Genomic DNA, 17167 nt, shown 5'->3' on the forward strand with positions numbered 1-17167 from the left:
CTATGAAGGAAATTTTGCCCGGACAGCGGCACTATAGCCTACTTTTATATCGAATTCCAACTGCCAAGGCATCTTTTATGTGCACGCCAATGTATACACGGGTCGGAACGATTAGACAGCTGTCCTTGCCAGGTCCTCCATCCTGCACCACTGACAAGGGGAAACCAATTTCTAGTAAAGTAGGCTAGTATTAGTGGCATACACATAGGTAGAAATTAGATGTCCGAAAATATTTTCTTCGCGTGGGTATGGAAACGCGTTTTCCTACTATTCCGGATACGATAGCTTACTTCTAGTTTGATGACGTAAAAGAATATCGTTTTTATTTATGACAGGATTTATATTCCATACACCTTATATTGACGTGTTGCTGCTATTAAAACAATTTCAATTCTGTGAAGTTTCTATGATGCTATAATTTATTGTAATATTTTAGAAACAGCTATAGTCTATGATGCTATAATTTATTGTAATATTTTAGAAACAGCTATAGTCTATGATGCTGTATTTTATTGTAATATTTTAGAAACAGCTATAGTCTATGATGCTGTATTTTATTGTAATATTGAAGGGCCAAATCTCGATTATATATTGAAGAATAAAACTTCTTAATTTTGAGTTAGGAGCCCTTAAAATCCTTTGCCTTCGATTCAAGCAACGTGATATATTTTCAAACAATTTAAACTCATCAGTCTTTATCTGGAAATGAAGACCGGTGTCCTAAGCTGTATTATACGGTGTCTGAATAAAACCAGCCTTTTTTGTTAATAAAAATAACGTAAAGGTGAAATTTACCTTTCGTCATCAAGTACAGCACGGTGGTCATGTACCCGCAATTGTGTTCTTATTGTCAGTTGTGTAGGACGGAGGGCCTGGTATGAAGGAACAGCATCTTATCAATCGGATGGGAACCGAGGTCCCGTGTAGACTTTGTCGTGTATGTTAAAGACCCCCTTGATAGATGGAATTCGGCGATGAGTAGCTGGAAGCGCCACTGTCTGGGCAGAATGTCTCTCAAAGCACTATATTTTATTTGACTGTAATATTTTAGATATACTGTCATTTCTGTGATGCTATCAGGGATACACTGTTATATTGTGGTATTTTATGTCTTATTGTAATATTTTATATTTTATTGTAATATTTTAGAAACAGCTATGTTCTACAATGCTGTATTTTATTGTAATATTTTAGAAACAGCCTTGTTCTATGATGCTGTATTTTATTGTAATATTTTAGAAACAGCCATGTTCTATGATGCTATAATTTATTGTAATATTTTAGATACAGCCATGTTCTATGATGCTATAATTTATTGTAATATTTAAGATACAGCCATGTTCTATGATGCTATAATTTTATTGTAATATTTTAGAAACAGCCATGTTCTATGTAATATTTTAGAAACAGCTATATGTTCTATGATGCTATAATTTATTGTGATATTTTAGATACAGCCATGTTCTATGTAATATTTTAGATACAGCCATGTTCTATGATGCTATAATTTATTGTAATATTTTAGATACAGCTATGTTCTGTGATAATAAACCAGATGGCGCGTATGAAGCCGGATGCAGATCTTTTACACTATGTTTTAATGAAACAGCCAAAGTAATTGAATGTGCTGAACACGAAGTTTATAATTCGCTTATTGAAGACTGCGACGAGTAAGTAATAAAACTCTAGTTTTTAATTCGGCTATTCAAGACTGGGATGAGTAAAGTTTTGAAAATCTAATTTATAATTCGGTTTATTGAAGACTGCGACGACTAAGGAATAGTATGCAAAGTTGGATAACAATCTTATACAAGGAAAATAGATTATGACCACAGTTCAATTCAATCAGTTTAAGTTGAAAGGAATTGCCAGGGATCGAGTAGTCTAACGCGTCCTCTCAAGACGACAATGCCCATCATTAAAACAAGTGGCGTGGTTTCGATCCAATGCTAGTAGTATGTGACAAGGAGTATAGAGTCGCCTGCCCAACCTCGTTGACTTTCTAAAGATCCCGTAAGCGCGAAGCAAATTGAACTAAGTTAGTCGTGAAATGACATAATTCTCCTACCCTCTCTGTTGCCCTTGTTCCAGGACCCCACCCCCATCTTATCTCAAAACCAAAAGCAATTCACCGTTGCATTATAAATGTATGTTTCAGTCCTAAACATGTTCCAGCACCTTGTGGTCACATGATTGATTGTACAGATAAAGCTGATGGTCATTATGCTGATTTAGATCAAGGATGTCATACATACTATACGTGTAATGGCGGTAGCTTCTTTGGACATAATTTCTGTCCGGCTGGTAAGTAATTTTATCGAATACAATTAGTCCTGTTGGTAAATCTCTGTACCGTACAAGATTCGCCCTGTTGGTAAATCTCTGTACCGTACTAGTCGCCCTGTTGGTAAATCTCTGTCCTGTACAAGGTTTGCCCTGTTGGTAAATCTCTATACCGTACAAGATTCGCCCTGTTGGTAAATATGTGTACCGTACAAGATTTGCCTTGTTGGCAAATCTCTGTCCCGTACAAGATTTGCCTTGTTGATAAATCTCTGCATCGTACAAGATTCGCCCTGGTGATAAACCCATATATTGAACAAGATTCGCTGTGTTGGTGTATCTTTGTATCGGACTTAACTCCCTCACGTAAGCTACAATATCAGACTCATTCTCTGTAGATTGGGTGATGTTATTCCTGTAAGATTCTTTTTCTGCCAAAAATACTATAATATTGACCAGATCATGTGTATATCAACTTGAATTCTTCCCAAGCCACGGTGGGTAAGTGAGTAATACACCGACTCGCTAGCCTGGAGATCCCATGTTCGCTCCCGGTGGTGGCCGAAAAGTTCATCTGGCGTAATTTTCCCCTTGTCAGTGGTGCAGGAAGGAGAGCATGACAAGGACAGCTGTCTAATCGTTTGGATGGGACGGAAAACCGAGGTCCCGTGTACACATTGGCGTGTAGGTAAAAGATCCCTTGGAATTTGGATTTCCATATAAGGGTAGGCCATTGGGCCGCTGTCTGGGCAAAATTGCCACGATAGCGCACCGTATGGCGTATGCTTGTCTTCATTAGCCCAGTCGGAACAGAACATTAGAACGTTAAACCCCATTTCATTTCATTTAATTTGATTTATTTTTCCAGGTCTAGTGTTCAATGCAGACAATGGTGTATGTGATTGGGAACATAGTGTTTATGAACCATGTGGAAAATTACCAAGACCTTAGATTAGTTTACAATTTAATCACCACCATGAATACCTGTATGTTTACCCCTTTAGAGCACCTGTATGTTTACCCCTTTAGAACATCTGTATGTTCACCTTTTTAGAACACCTGTATGTTCACCCCTTTAGAACACATGTATGTTCTCCACTTTAAAACACCTGAATGTTTACCCCTTTAGAATACCTGTATGTTCACCCATTTAGAACACCTGTATGTTTACCTCTTTAGAACACCTGAATGTTCATCCCTTTAAAACACCTGCATGTTCACCCCTTTAGAACACCTGCATGTTCTCCACTTTAAAACACCTGAATGTTTACCCCTTTAGAATACCTGTATGTTAACCCTTTAGAATACCCGTATGTTCACCCCTTTAGAGCACCTGTATGTTTACCTCTTTAGAACACCTGTATGTTCACCTCTTTAAAACACCTGTATGTTCACCACTTTAATACACCTGTATGTTTATCCCTTTCGAACACCCGTATGTTTACCCATTTAGAATACCTGTATGTTCACCCCTTTAGAACACCTGTATGATCTCCACTTTAAAACACCTGTATGTTCACCCCTTTAGAGCACCTGTATGTTTACCTCTTTAGAACACCTGTATGTTCACCTCTTTAAAACACCTGTATGTTCACCACTTTAATACACCTGTATGTTTATCCCTTTCGAACACCCGTATGTTTACCCCTTTAGAATACCTCTTTAGAACACCTGTATGTTCACCTCTTTAAAACACCTGTATGTTCACCACTTTAATACACCTGTATGTTTATCCCTTTCGAACACCCGTATGTTTACCCTTTTAGAATACCTGTATGTTCACCACTTTAGAACACCTGTATGTTCTCCACTTTAAAACACCTGTATGTTTACCACTTTAGAACACCTGTATGTTTACCTCTTTAGAATACCTGTATGTTCACCACTTTAGAACACCTGTGTATGTTCACCCCTTTAGATGATTTGTATTAAAACAATAAATGACAGATATTTGTTTATACCTGAAATGATTTGCTGATTACGTGTTACCTGTAATCCTTTAGTCTCGGTCACCAAGAACCTACTAGTCTTCGGGGAATTCCCCTTGTCAGTGGTGCAGAATGGAGGGACTGGCATCTAAAGGGCATGCCCCTCACCCCACCCCAGACCTATAGTGGTAGAACTATGTTAGTAATGACAGTCCGCACACAGACAGCTAGCTACTTCGAGAATAGATCTCTGCTCTAAATGGAAAGGTCGAAAGGTTAGCACATGCGCGCTTTATCATAAGGCCTGTCATTGAGTCAACTGGCGTGGTTTCGATTCCACGTTGTACGTGACAAGGAGTAGGGTCGCCCGTCTAACCTCGTGGGTTTTCTCTGGGTCCTCTGGTTCCCTACCACTGCTAAAGACCCCTACGCGCTAGCGAATTATTGAAATAAAATTGAACCATATGTTAGTCCAGAAATGACGGGGGGGGGGCTGCCGAATGGTTAGAAATAAAATTGAACCGTATGTATCACCCCTACCTACCCGTCCATAATTCTAATCTTGAAATTACATTCTAGTCATTCGCATTGGACGAAAAACCAAGGTTCCGTTTACACATTAGCGTGAATGGAACATAACTCTTGACATTTGAATTACATAAGTGCCCTTAATCACGTTGAAATAACTGGGGACGGTCGAGACTTAGCAAAAAGTGTGATCTTTGAATCCCTACATAACGACCTAACCCAAAGGAATGCAAAACTTACGAAATCCATATATTGGGATCATTTTAAAAGTACCTCCTGATAGACTGCCCAGATTTTCGCAAGCTTGAGATTAAACTCGACTCCGCCCCATTAGAATACGTCACCAGTATACAGCCACCGCTAAACAAGACATTTTAACGTGAACTCGTCGAGAAACCAAAAATACATCGAAATCAAATGGGGTTTGCTGGAAATAGATATGGTGTTCTGTGGCGGTTATATTATTAATCCAATGTCCATATAATCAGGCCCGTAGATAGATTCCGGACCTAGAGTGGCGGGGTGGGGGGAGGGGGGTACAACAAGCAAGCCAGGAGTGAGGACACGAAGCCCCAGCGGTCGAGTCTACAGAAAAAACAGAGCACGTTAAATCAGAGACACGTATTACCAATGATGAGTATAGAGCACTTCACATAAATATACCAATGATGAGTATAGAGCACTTCACATAAATATACCAATGATGAATATAGAGCACTTCACACAAATATACCAATGATGAGTATAGAGCACTTCACATAAATATACCAATGATGAGTATAGAGCACTTCACACAAATATACCAATGATGAGTATAGAGCACTTCACATAAATATACCAATGATGAATATAGAGCACTTCACATAAATATACCAATGATGAGTATAGAGCACTTCACATAAATATTGGTATTTACAAAGCACCGACAAAGTTAGTCGATAGTTTCACTTATCCCAAATATTTGACCTATCTGTCAAAACTTTCACCATTGCTTCAACACTTCAAAGAGAGGAATCAATATTTGTCATTTGTCAATTTGAAAATATATAGATTGGTTAAATATCAAAGTTTACACTTGTCGAAGTATTGAGTTACATGTTATATAAACAATATTAATAAATTGTAGCGTTAATATCGTTTGATGTCCTTTCAAGAGAAATGGTCCTCATTTCATTGCCTAATTATTTGACTCCGTGATGGTGATAAATTTTAAATGTATGTTAAGTCGCTCGGAGTTGTACATATTGTTTGTTTAGTTTTCATGTTGAAGTGTTACCGGTGCGTGTGTGCTTGTGGGAGCCGCGGTGGCCCAGTGAGTAAGACGCTGACTCTTTAACCAGGAGGACTCTAGTTCGCTCCCGGTGTTGGGCGAGAAAACTCACAGGGACTACTTTTTCAGAGGTACAGGAAGGGGGTCTGGCTCGGATGGTAAAATTAAATCGAGGTCAAGTGTAACATATTGACTAGAAGAACCACTGGCAGTTAAAAATTTGAGATAGCTGTAGACCGTAGCGGCGCTGTCCGAGCCATATCCCCCCCACCCCAGACACACCGCATGGCGTATTCCCAGTCTGTGCATGGAAGTAGAGCGTTAAAGTTCATCTTATTTCGTTCGTGTTTGTTAAAGGCATGGTTTGATATTGTGTTGTAAATAATATAATAGATATATTAAGACAGGTAAAGTAGATAAAAGTACAGGTGAATGGCCGTTATTAATGATGTACTATTATCGTTAAGGCATACACAATATTTCATCTACTACAGGTAAAAATACAGGTGAATAACCGTTATATACTATTACCGTTATAATTCATCTTATACAAAAAATTGTTGTAATACTTAATATTTAAATTTTCCCATAAATTGTTGATAAGGGATTTGTCTTGTTTAACATTTGGCTTTATTTTCTAATATCAGAAATTCATGAAATTGGGAATGTAAGTAGATCTAGTTGACATGTAATAGGAAGAAATCGTGAATATGAAAGCTTTCATATCTGCCTGGCAGATCTAATTATTATTATTATTTAAACATACATTATGACGTCACATTAATAATGATGTCATTGTATTAATCATATTAAACATACATTATGCAAGAGCAAAATCGGCCTATTGTAGGTCTTTCTATAGGCCTGAAATGTTATAAAATCTATTAATTAGATATTAACTAACTTATCCAGACCATAATCAGCTCTCGATGTCAAGGCTTGACTGCGATATTTGTTGGATTACAGTCCGATTTGCTGCAAAACTTTCCTTCGTGATTAACGATTAAGTGGATAATCAAGACTATTAGTTTTGTCTTATCGACTACAGTAATGATGATCGAGGCTAAGCGGAACTTTCATCGGCTTAGTTCTCGGTTCATAGTAGATCAATTTGACTGAAATTTTCAGCAAGTTGCCTTTACATTATGTAGTTTTTAACTATTATAGTGAGAACTGCCAACTCGTTATCTTTCACTAATTTGTATTAAGCATTTTATACAATTAATCTTTTCCTTCTGTATACATGTATTTAGATACAGAAAGTGACTGGATTTAAATTAACATTAACCAATGGTGACCGAATAATCCCGATAACAACAACATTGTTGAACATTCTTCTTATTTTAACAGTGGGTGGCAACTGTTTGTAGAATTGTAGAATGTTGCCTGGCAACACAACTGAAAGCGTTTTACGGAACCTTGTCACCCTCATCTGTTTCCTTCAGCATCTAATCTTGTGTGGCACGAATTGCGAAATTATTCCTGACATACCTAAAGCTAGTCCGCTGGCTCAAGGAGGCGGGGCGAGAATTGCTACACGAGAAGAGAATTTATTAGATCAGTTCTTTCTAGAGCAGTTATTTGCCCAGATTTCAATTCTGGGTGGGGATAAGGAGTTTGAGGGGGCGTTTCTGAGAAACGGGGTGTCCCTTAAATCAAATCTCTCTCTCTCTGTCTCTCTCTCTCCCTCCCTCTTATAGGCGTATGGCTCGATGAATGTTAGCGGGCCGAATCTGTTCATCTTAGGGGGAACACCCTTCAAAAAGAAAAAGGTTATGGTTCCATCAATTGAAGATCAATAAATATGACATTGATCTTTGGAGAATTATTAGCATTGATTGACGGACATCGACTTGACGTCATAATTTAAAGATGTCGGCGATGACGCCATGCTTGATTTAGTCACGTGATATTTGTGAGACTACGGGGCTTAATCAAATTTACCGTATTTACAACTAAATATAACGGCATACTAGACAAAAACAACGACTCTAATAAGACAAACTATTTCTTTAAATATACAGTAGGAGAGGGAGCCAAGTTGGGTAAAACGGTAAGATGCTGGCTCACTAGCCTGGAGGTCATGGTGTTCATTGGGATTTTCCGACGTGGTTTCCTCTTGTCAGTGGTGCAGGACGGAAGGGTCTGACAAGGACTGCTGTCTTGTCGTTCGGATTGTACGAAAAACCAACGTCCCGTATACACATTGACGTGCACGTAAAAGATCCCTTGGTAGTTTGAATTAGATATAAGAGTAGGCCTTAGCAACGCTGTCCGGGAAAAATTTCCCTCATATCACCCTATGGCGTATGCGCATCTTCATTAGCCCAGTAGGAGCAGAACAGTAGGATGTTACACCCATTTTCATTTTATTTCACGTTACGTCATGTGCATATAAAGGTTAATAAAATAGGTACATTATTTAAACCAACGGCTGCCAAGTAGCATTTGATTACATTTTGCAAGAGATGAATAGAGAACAAGCTAAACAAAAAGGGATTTTTCGTAACATCAAGGGCCATAATTCAGGAAGGTACGATCAGATATGTGCGAATATCGACAGAAACCAAGATCTGTGGGTTATAAACATGCATTTCAAGTTTCATTAAAATTGGATCAAAATTGTGACCTCTAGAGGGTCCACAACATTGATATACCAGATGTTTACACTATTTACGTAGAGGAGCGGCCATTTTGTCTGTCAGTTTTTGAACGGTGGAACGGTGATATATTCGAACCTTTTTGTAAATCAGATAATAACTGTGACCTCTAGAGGGACCACAAGCTAAAAAAACGATCTTTCGTACAATTAGGGGTCATAATTCATCAAGTTATGATCCGATATGCGCAAATATCGACAGGAACCAAGATCTTTGGGTTATAAACATGCATTTCTAGTTTCATCAAAATCGGATCAAAATTGAGAACTCTACAGTGTTCACAAGCTAGAAACGTGATTTTTCGTACAATCAGAGGCCATAATCCATGAAATTACATTCCGATACATGCCAATATCGAAAGGAACCGAGATCTTAGGGTGATAAACCTATATTTCAAATTTCATTGAAATCGGATAAAAATTGTGACCTGTAGAGTGTTCACAAACATTGTGGACGGACGGACGGACAGGGGCGACGACAATATACGCCCACATGAAAATGTGGGAGTATCAAAATCACGTGTTTACATCAACGTTTTAAGAAAGAATAAGGCAGCAGTGACTAACATCACAGACAGACTAATTCTAGCTGTGCACGCTCCTGAAATAAAAATGTATAAATATTAGAAGTTTTTAATTTTAAAATAGTTCACCTTTTAAAGGGAAACAACTGGATTTGTTAATAAAGACAATATTTGTTTGTAAGAGGGGAAGGGTCTCTAATGTATATGGTTTAGATCATAGACTGTGCCATGTCTGGGATTAACAATACAGACATTCGAAATGAAATGAAATGAAATAGGGTTTAAAGTCCTACTGTTCTGCATACGCCATACAGTGTGCTATGAGGGAAACTGTGCCCAGACAACGGCATCCGAACTACTAGACAGCTGTCCTTTCAGGCCCTCCGTCCTGCATCACTGACAAGGGGGAACCACGCTGGAAAATATGTATGAACTTTCTCGGTCAATGCAGGGCTCGAACATCCGACCTCCGGGCCATCGTACCAGGGTCTTACCCACTTAGCCACCGTGACCCCCCAGACATTAGAAATAAGGGTAGGTCGCAGCACACACTGCATGGCGTATGCTCGTCTTCATTATCTCAATTATCTCAAGCACAAAGGTAGTAAGTTATACACCATTTTATTGTTTACCCGTTCCATTATTTACTGCACCATTTCTACCTAAACTCGCCCTAATACAACCAGATATATTATAATCTAATGTTATGTGAGTCATGACAAACATGACCTAATACAACAGGAGATATAATAATCTAATGTTACGTGAGCCATGACAAGGAAACTAGCACTGTTATTTACTGCCTATACCTGACTTAAATATACTGAATGAAGGAATAAAATGAGGTTTAATGGCCCGTCAGTACCAAACGGGCTATATTGTGACAAACATATGGTGATTTATTCGAGACAGGTTAAATATACTCACCACATTGAGCGGTTGCCATAGCAGCGTTATATGTACTTTCAACAGCCCCGTTAAAACAGCCTACATTACTTACACATGTTTTATACGTTGCTAGTGAACTATAAAATAAAAAAAAACAAAGACAAATAATATATAGATTTTGTACAACACATTCTAGCCATATACTTATGGGTCCTATCTGATCCCCCCCCCCACACCAATTGTATGTGTGTGTTAGCTATAAAATCAAACAAACAACGGTCAATAAAACAATCAAATGTAGATTTTGTACACCACATTCTAGCCATATACTAATGGGACCGATCTGTGATTCTCCAATACGGATGGATGAGTGATGAACATTCGCCATTTAACTATTGGTTCCAACTAGCATGACTTCTTTTTGAGGCGTTGAATTTTAGCTTATGAGTAGTCATCATTTCTTGACAATGACAGCACAGTTTTCAATATTAGTTACTGCTATGGTGGAGTTACTTGGTTGAAAATGAAGAAGGGACTGGGTATCATCAGCGTAAAAGTGATGAGAGAGATCGTTATGAGATAGGATTTTACCAAGTTCTCTGGTGTACAAAGTGAATAACACTGGGCCAAGAACCGATCCTTGTGGTACACCTTGATGTAGAACTGATTTATCAGAGGAAGCACTATTAATATGAACAGACTGCACACGATCAGTCAGATAAGATATAAATCATGATGATGCAATAACGTTAATGCCAAAGTCATGTGATAGAGACTGTATTAGTTGACAATGATCGATTGTATCGAACGCAACCGATAAATCAAGTAGGATGAGCAGACCGACCTCACCAAAGTCGGCAGATATCTGAAGTTCGTTACAGACATGTAAAAGTGCAGTTTCAATGCTATGACCAGGTCTGTAAGTGGACTGGAATCTATCCAGTATGAGTACCGTCTTGAGAGGTTGGATGACAGACGGACTTTTACTACTGTCTTTTCCAACACTTTCGACAAAACGGAAAATATACGGATTTAAATATACTGAGTTAAATATACGAAAACATTACATACCCACAAAAATTGTTTCCACTAGGGTTTGGAAAAGTACAACTTGAAAGAGCTTGAGAGTCACAAGCATTTACACTGGATCCGGAGTCGCTCACTGAATGAATAACAGTAAAATACAAGCTATATAAACCTAGATAAACGTCTTAATTTATTATATTGTGGGGGAAACAAGTGATGGGGATGGCGTAACCTCATCCAGGAACATTTCACAGAAACAGAGTAATGCATGCATATTTTATACTGTTATTCAGTATGGGCGGAGGCAGCGGGGAGGAAGGGGAGAGGGTTAGTACTCTGTCAAAACAGACTGTTATTCAGTATGGGCAGAGTGAGTGACCGAAGGGAGAGGGAGGGGGCCAGTACTCTGTCAGTAGTGCATTAGGTGACCACATCCATGCTTGTTTATTGTTAAATTTTATAAAAGTAGAGAGTCCACATTCAAACCTCGTGGGTTTTCTCCGGGTCTTCCGGTTTCTGTTAGTCCCGAAATGACCTAGTTTATGTCGAGTGGACGTTAAACCCCATTTCTCCTCTCTCTCTCTCTCCCTCCTTTGTCAGACTCTCCACCTTACTCAAATGGAGAACGTTCTCAACCAGCACCAAAATCTACCCCCCGACCTCCTGGTAAGTCAGCTAGCGTCTTATTCATTGAGCCACAACGGTTTGATGAAACTTAGTGAAGTAAAAAAAAAACATTTTTTACATCAAAAGAAACAAACCCGATCGACGAAAATTGTAACCATTTACTATATATACGCGACCCATGCCAAAGGAACTGGTGCAGTTATTTACTCCACCCTTTCTACCTAAACTCTACCTAAAAATACTAAATGAAGGAATAAAATGAGGTTTAATGGCCCGTCAGCATCAAACGGGCTATATTGTGACAAATATCTTATGGTGATTTATTGAGACAAACTAAATATACTCACCACATTGAGCGGTTGACAAAACAGCATTATATGTACTTTCAACAAGCGTAAAACAACCTGCATTATCTACACATGTTTTATAAGTTGCTAGTGAGCTATAAAATAAAAAATACAAAGATCAACACATTCTAGCTTTATACTAATGTGACCGACCTGATTTAAACAAAAGTTGTATGGAGTTGAATATAATATATAACAAACATTTACATACCCGCAAATATTGTTTCCACCGGCGATTGGCAAAGTGCAACTTAGAAGAGCTCGAGTGTCACAAGTATCTACACTGGATCCTGAGTCGCTCACTGAATAAAAGTAAAATACAAGCTATATAAACCTAAATACACGTATTTATTTATCACACTGTGGGGGAAACAGGATACTTAGCACGTGATGGGGATGCCGGAACCTCATCCAACAACATAGTGGGTCAATGGGGATTTGGGGGGCATTAAAACTTATATTGTCCTTTCCAAACTAAATGACGGTGTTCCTTTGCCAGGCCCTCCACCTTACACAACTTGAGAATGTCCGCAACTAGTACCCGTATCTAACCCCATCCTCGGTATCCATAATGGTCTCATTCCGTTCTACTCCACTAACCCCTGGGTTAATCTATAGAGGGGGCACGCTTTTAAGTTATCCGAACTTGATGATTATGCTATTTTTATCGACCAATTCCATATATCGTTAATTGCAAAGGAAGTTGACAAAGGGAAGTAACTCCCCTTCAAGAGACAAGGGTAGAAATTAGCCAGAAGGTAGCCTAAATGAGAGAAGTCCAAATTATACTAAATGTGTATTTATTAACAACAAATTACAATTAGTATTTAATATGTTAATAAAGACCGGACGTTTATATATCTCGGTTCAAGAGTTTTATTGAGAATCAGATTGACAAGTATAGGTTCAATGATAATAAACATAACAGAATGAAACATTTCAGATAAAGAAATGAAATGAAATGGGGTTTAACGTCCTACTGTTTTGCTCCAAACTTCCAACTGTCAAGGGATCTTTTACGTGCACTCCAATGTGTACACGGGACCTCGGTTTTTCGTCTCATCCGAATGACTAGACAGCTGTCCTTGTCAGGCCCTCCGTCCTGCATCACTGACAAGGGGAAACCACGCCGGAAAATCTGGATGAACTTTCTCGGCCAATGCAGGGATCGAACACCCGACCTCCAGGCTAGCGAGCCAGCGCCTTACCCACTTAGCCATTCAGATAAAGAACGAACAGTAACAATAATAACAAAAGTCAAACATATAGATGTTATATATATTTGAAATCATCAAAATATCTGTGACAAGTTTTCAAACTGCTTAAACCCGTCAGTCATCATCTGGAAATGGAGACTGATGTCCCAAGCTGTATAAAAATAATGTGTAGGTGAAATTTACCTTTCATTATCAAGTACAGCACATGGGTCATTAATTGTATAGACCTCTAAAGGAACGGGGATCGATTATCAGGTCATCCAACAAAAAGTATGACCCGAAATCTTAAAAGGGTTACGTGTCCGGATAAGAAATTTTGACGTTCACGTCCAAACGACTCAATATTTTGAGCTGAAATTTTGAGACAGAGTAAGTACACCATTCTTCTAATATCGCGTGTAAATTTCATGCGTACTCGGACTTTTATTTTTGAGACGCTGTTCAAATCAGGATAGTCCCTTTAAATTAGTGGACAAACTTATAATCTAATGTTACGTGAGTCATGCCAATAGAACTAGTATTGGTATTTACTCCACCATTTGCATGAGTGAATAAATAGAGGTTTAACGGCACGTCAGCACCAACCGGGATATACTGTGACAAACATATGGTGATTTATTGAGACAGGTTAAATATACTCACCACATTGACCTGCTGTCAAAGCAGCATTATATGAACTTTCAACAGCCCCGCTAAAACAACCTGCATTATCTACACATGTTTTATAAGTTGCTAGTTGGCTATAAAATAAAAAAAACAAATGGGTAAGACAAAGATCAATAAAATCAAAAAGAAAAAAAAATATAGATTTGGTACAACACATTCTAGCCGCATACTTGCCATTGAACCATCCTGCCTTCCAGGAGATATTTTGCTCCTTGATCAGAGGATTTTTTAAACAAAAGTTGTATGGAGTTGAATATACCAAAAATTTACATACCCGCAAATATTGCCGGTGGTTGGCAAAGTGCAACTTAAAAGAGCTTGGAGGTCACATGTATTTACACTGGATCCTGAGCTGCCAACTGAAAAACATAAAATATAAGAGCTTGAGTGTAACAGGCATTTACACTGGATCCTGAGCCGTTCACTGAAAAACATAAAATACAAGCTATATAAGCCTAGATACCCGTCTTTATATATCTCACTGGGGGGGGGGGGGGGGCAGGATACTTAACATGTGATGGGGATGGTGGAACCTTATTCAAGAAGATTGGTATTACCAGTTATATTGACCATATCAAACTAAAAGACGGTGTTGCTTTGTCTGTCAACCAGCACCCAAATCCAACCCCTGACCTACTGGTAAGTCCCTGACCTACTGGTAAGTCAGTCAGCATCTTATTCATTGCAAGATTTGTATTTGGAGATCTGCAATTAGGAATTTATTGTTCGAGATTTGGTTTTCGTTGTATGTCTATGATGAAATGTAAATGTAGATTATTTATTGATTTACTAAAATAAATTTTGTCTTTATATTAAAATCAAATTAAATTAAACAAAAATACATTTTACAAATCTGATATGACAAATGTCTAATCAGTAAAACACATAATGATTTTAAGATACAAAGTTAATTTTAGTGTACAAATGTCGAAATACGACGACAACAAATGAAGAAATAAGATTTAAGGACTATGAATTAAAAACTAAGAATTAAGAGCGGTTTGGTCTAACATATATATTATATGTCCCGTCACCAGGGTGACGTTAACCACCATTTCATTAACATAATAAAGGTAGAGATAAGAAGAGGAACAAACAGATTTGATGTGGGGGCTTAAACGACATAGTGGAATCTAGAACTGCCCCATATTGTTGACTTCCGGAGTTGGATCAAGACTTTCTTGTCGAAATTAAAGAGATGGTATTGAAAATTTACCAAGATGTTGTTTTGTTCCAATTACCAGATACTCAGTTTGTTCAGGATTTATTTTCAGAAAGGGTGGTGTCATCCATAACCTGATTTCTTCCAGACAGTTTTCAATACTACTTAAAGCTGAAGTAGTGGATTGTTGATTCAGGGAAGCGTTTTCTGTACATCATCGGCATACACGTGAATATTAATACCAAAAGTTTCAAGTGAAGACAATGAACAGTAGATGACCTAAAACTGATCCTTGGGGCACACCACACATCATATAGGGACCTTCATAACGGTTATAGTTGTGTTTATTTCAGACTTTTACCATGCGTACTAAATAATGTTCTCCGTTTTTTGTTTATGTCTTTTATTTTATGGATTAATGTGTTGTGATTGTTGTAATTTTATATTAGTTGTACTTAAGTAAAGCGCCTCGCCTGAGAGCAGCTCGCTGAGTTGAATTGCTGGCGCTATATAAATCATTTATTATTATTATTATTATTATGTAAAAAAAGAGTTAAGTTAGACTGAACACATCATTCAGTGTTGTTTATCAATTCATAGAAATTGTTTCGGTGCCTACAGTTTAGAATCCCAAATAACTAAATAAGGATGAACGATGCAAGATACGTTATTTTCTACTTGAATAAATACTACCGTTTAAAACGCAATAAATATACAATAAATTAAAATTGTGAAACATTGCTGTCACGCTTTTGGTCGGTTGTCATCATATATTTGTAATACATACCAAGATAAGAACGTGTTACAAGCATTATTACTGCAAATCCACAATGGAGAGAAGGGGAGGGGTGGTCTGTGTATCAGCGGAATACAAGTAAATATTAAGACCAAACTTTTCAATGATTATCGTTAAAGGTCAGGTGAAGACAATGAACAGTACAGGACCTAAAACCGATCCTTGGGGCACACCACACACCATAGGGACCTTAACAGATTTGACGTCACCAATCTTGACACATTATTGTCTGTTTTCTAGATATGCTCGGGACCAGGTTAAACAGTGCCTCGACCGCTATTTTGTCCTGCAGAGCTTGGAGCAGGTTCCTGACACCGAGTTTCAAAGGCAGTCGATAAGTCCTAAAGTATCAGCAAAATACATATTTGATCATGTATAGTTTGGTATATATCATTAGTTATTTTGATTGAAGCTGTCAAGGCGCCATGAATTCGTTTGTAGGCAGACTGTAAGGCATTTGTTGGTCGATTCCCTGGTTTCGACGGTTGGTCGAAAAACATGTCTCTGTTAGTTTTGAAATGCAGCTAAGGTTACTGACAGGCCTATACTTTTTCGACATAAATTCACGATCGCGGTTTTGTTTCTTGAGAAGGGGTCGATTGGGTGGAAGAACAGGACCAATCTTGTCTTTACAAAAGTGGTCGGTGCTTGATCCAACTCGTAAAACTTCGATTATATAAAATAAGGTTTAATAGCACGTCAGCACCAACCGGGATATTTTGAGACAGGTTAAATATACTCACCACATTGAGCTGATGTCAAAACAGTATTAACTGAACTTTCAACAGCGCCGTTAAAACAACCTGCATTATCTGCACATGTTTTATAAGTTGCTAGTTGGCTATAAAATAAAAATGACAAATGGGTCATTCCATGTCAAGTTGGCCAGGGGTTGGAAATCGACCCCCTTGAAAAAAAAACCCTGGAAAAAATCTAGAAACTGTGCAAAATTTGTGGCCTGTAGCTTAAACATTGACTGAGATACGGGCATTTGAGTTTAATGAGTTTTTATCTTGTTCTTTACCTTTCTAGTGAAGATGTACAGCTCCAATTGAGTTGTCTTAAAGAACGGTTTGTGTAGATTACGAATCTGCAGTCAGATTCCAGGTGAGTGGTAGGGTTCGTTCGCATGCTACTTGGCCATAAAACCCGAAAAACATTTAGAGTAATTGTATGTTTCTTGGATTGTGTAGTGCTCCAGGAATTACAAAGTAATAGATATAGATATAGACCCAACTTTTGGCCT

At 38.1% G+C, this 17167-nt stretch overlaps 1 long non-coding RNA gene across 1 annotated transcript; it reads right to left on the reverse strand.

The window, feature by feature from the left end:
- Positions 1–8372: 8372 nt before the first annotated feature.
- Positions 8373–16758, reverse strand: LOC130012448 (uncharacterized). The gene is made up of 8 exons (XR_008787870.1): positions 16665–16758; positions 14238–14322; positions 13940–14037; positions 12292–12382; positions 12081–12175; positions 11152–11242; positions 10120–10217; positions 8373–9269 (listed from the first exon to the last, which is right to left on the reverse strand). It is a non-coding gene; the product is annotated as an uncharacterized LOC130012448 (long non-coding RNA).
- Between the last annotated feature and the right edge of the window lie 409 nt (positions 16759–17167).

This window comes from Patella vulgata, chromosome 4 (assembly GCF_932274485.2).
Source record: "Patella vulgata chromosome 4, xgPatVulg1.2, whole genome shotgun sequence".
Taxonomy (NCBI): Eukaryota; Metazoa; Mollusca; class Gastropoda; family Patellidae; genus Patella; species Patella vulgata.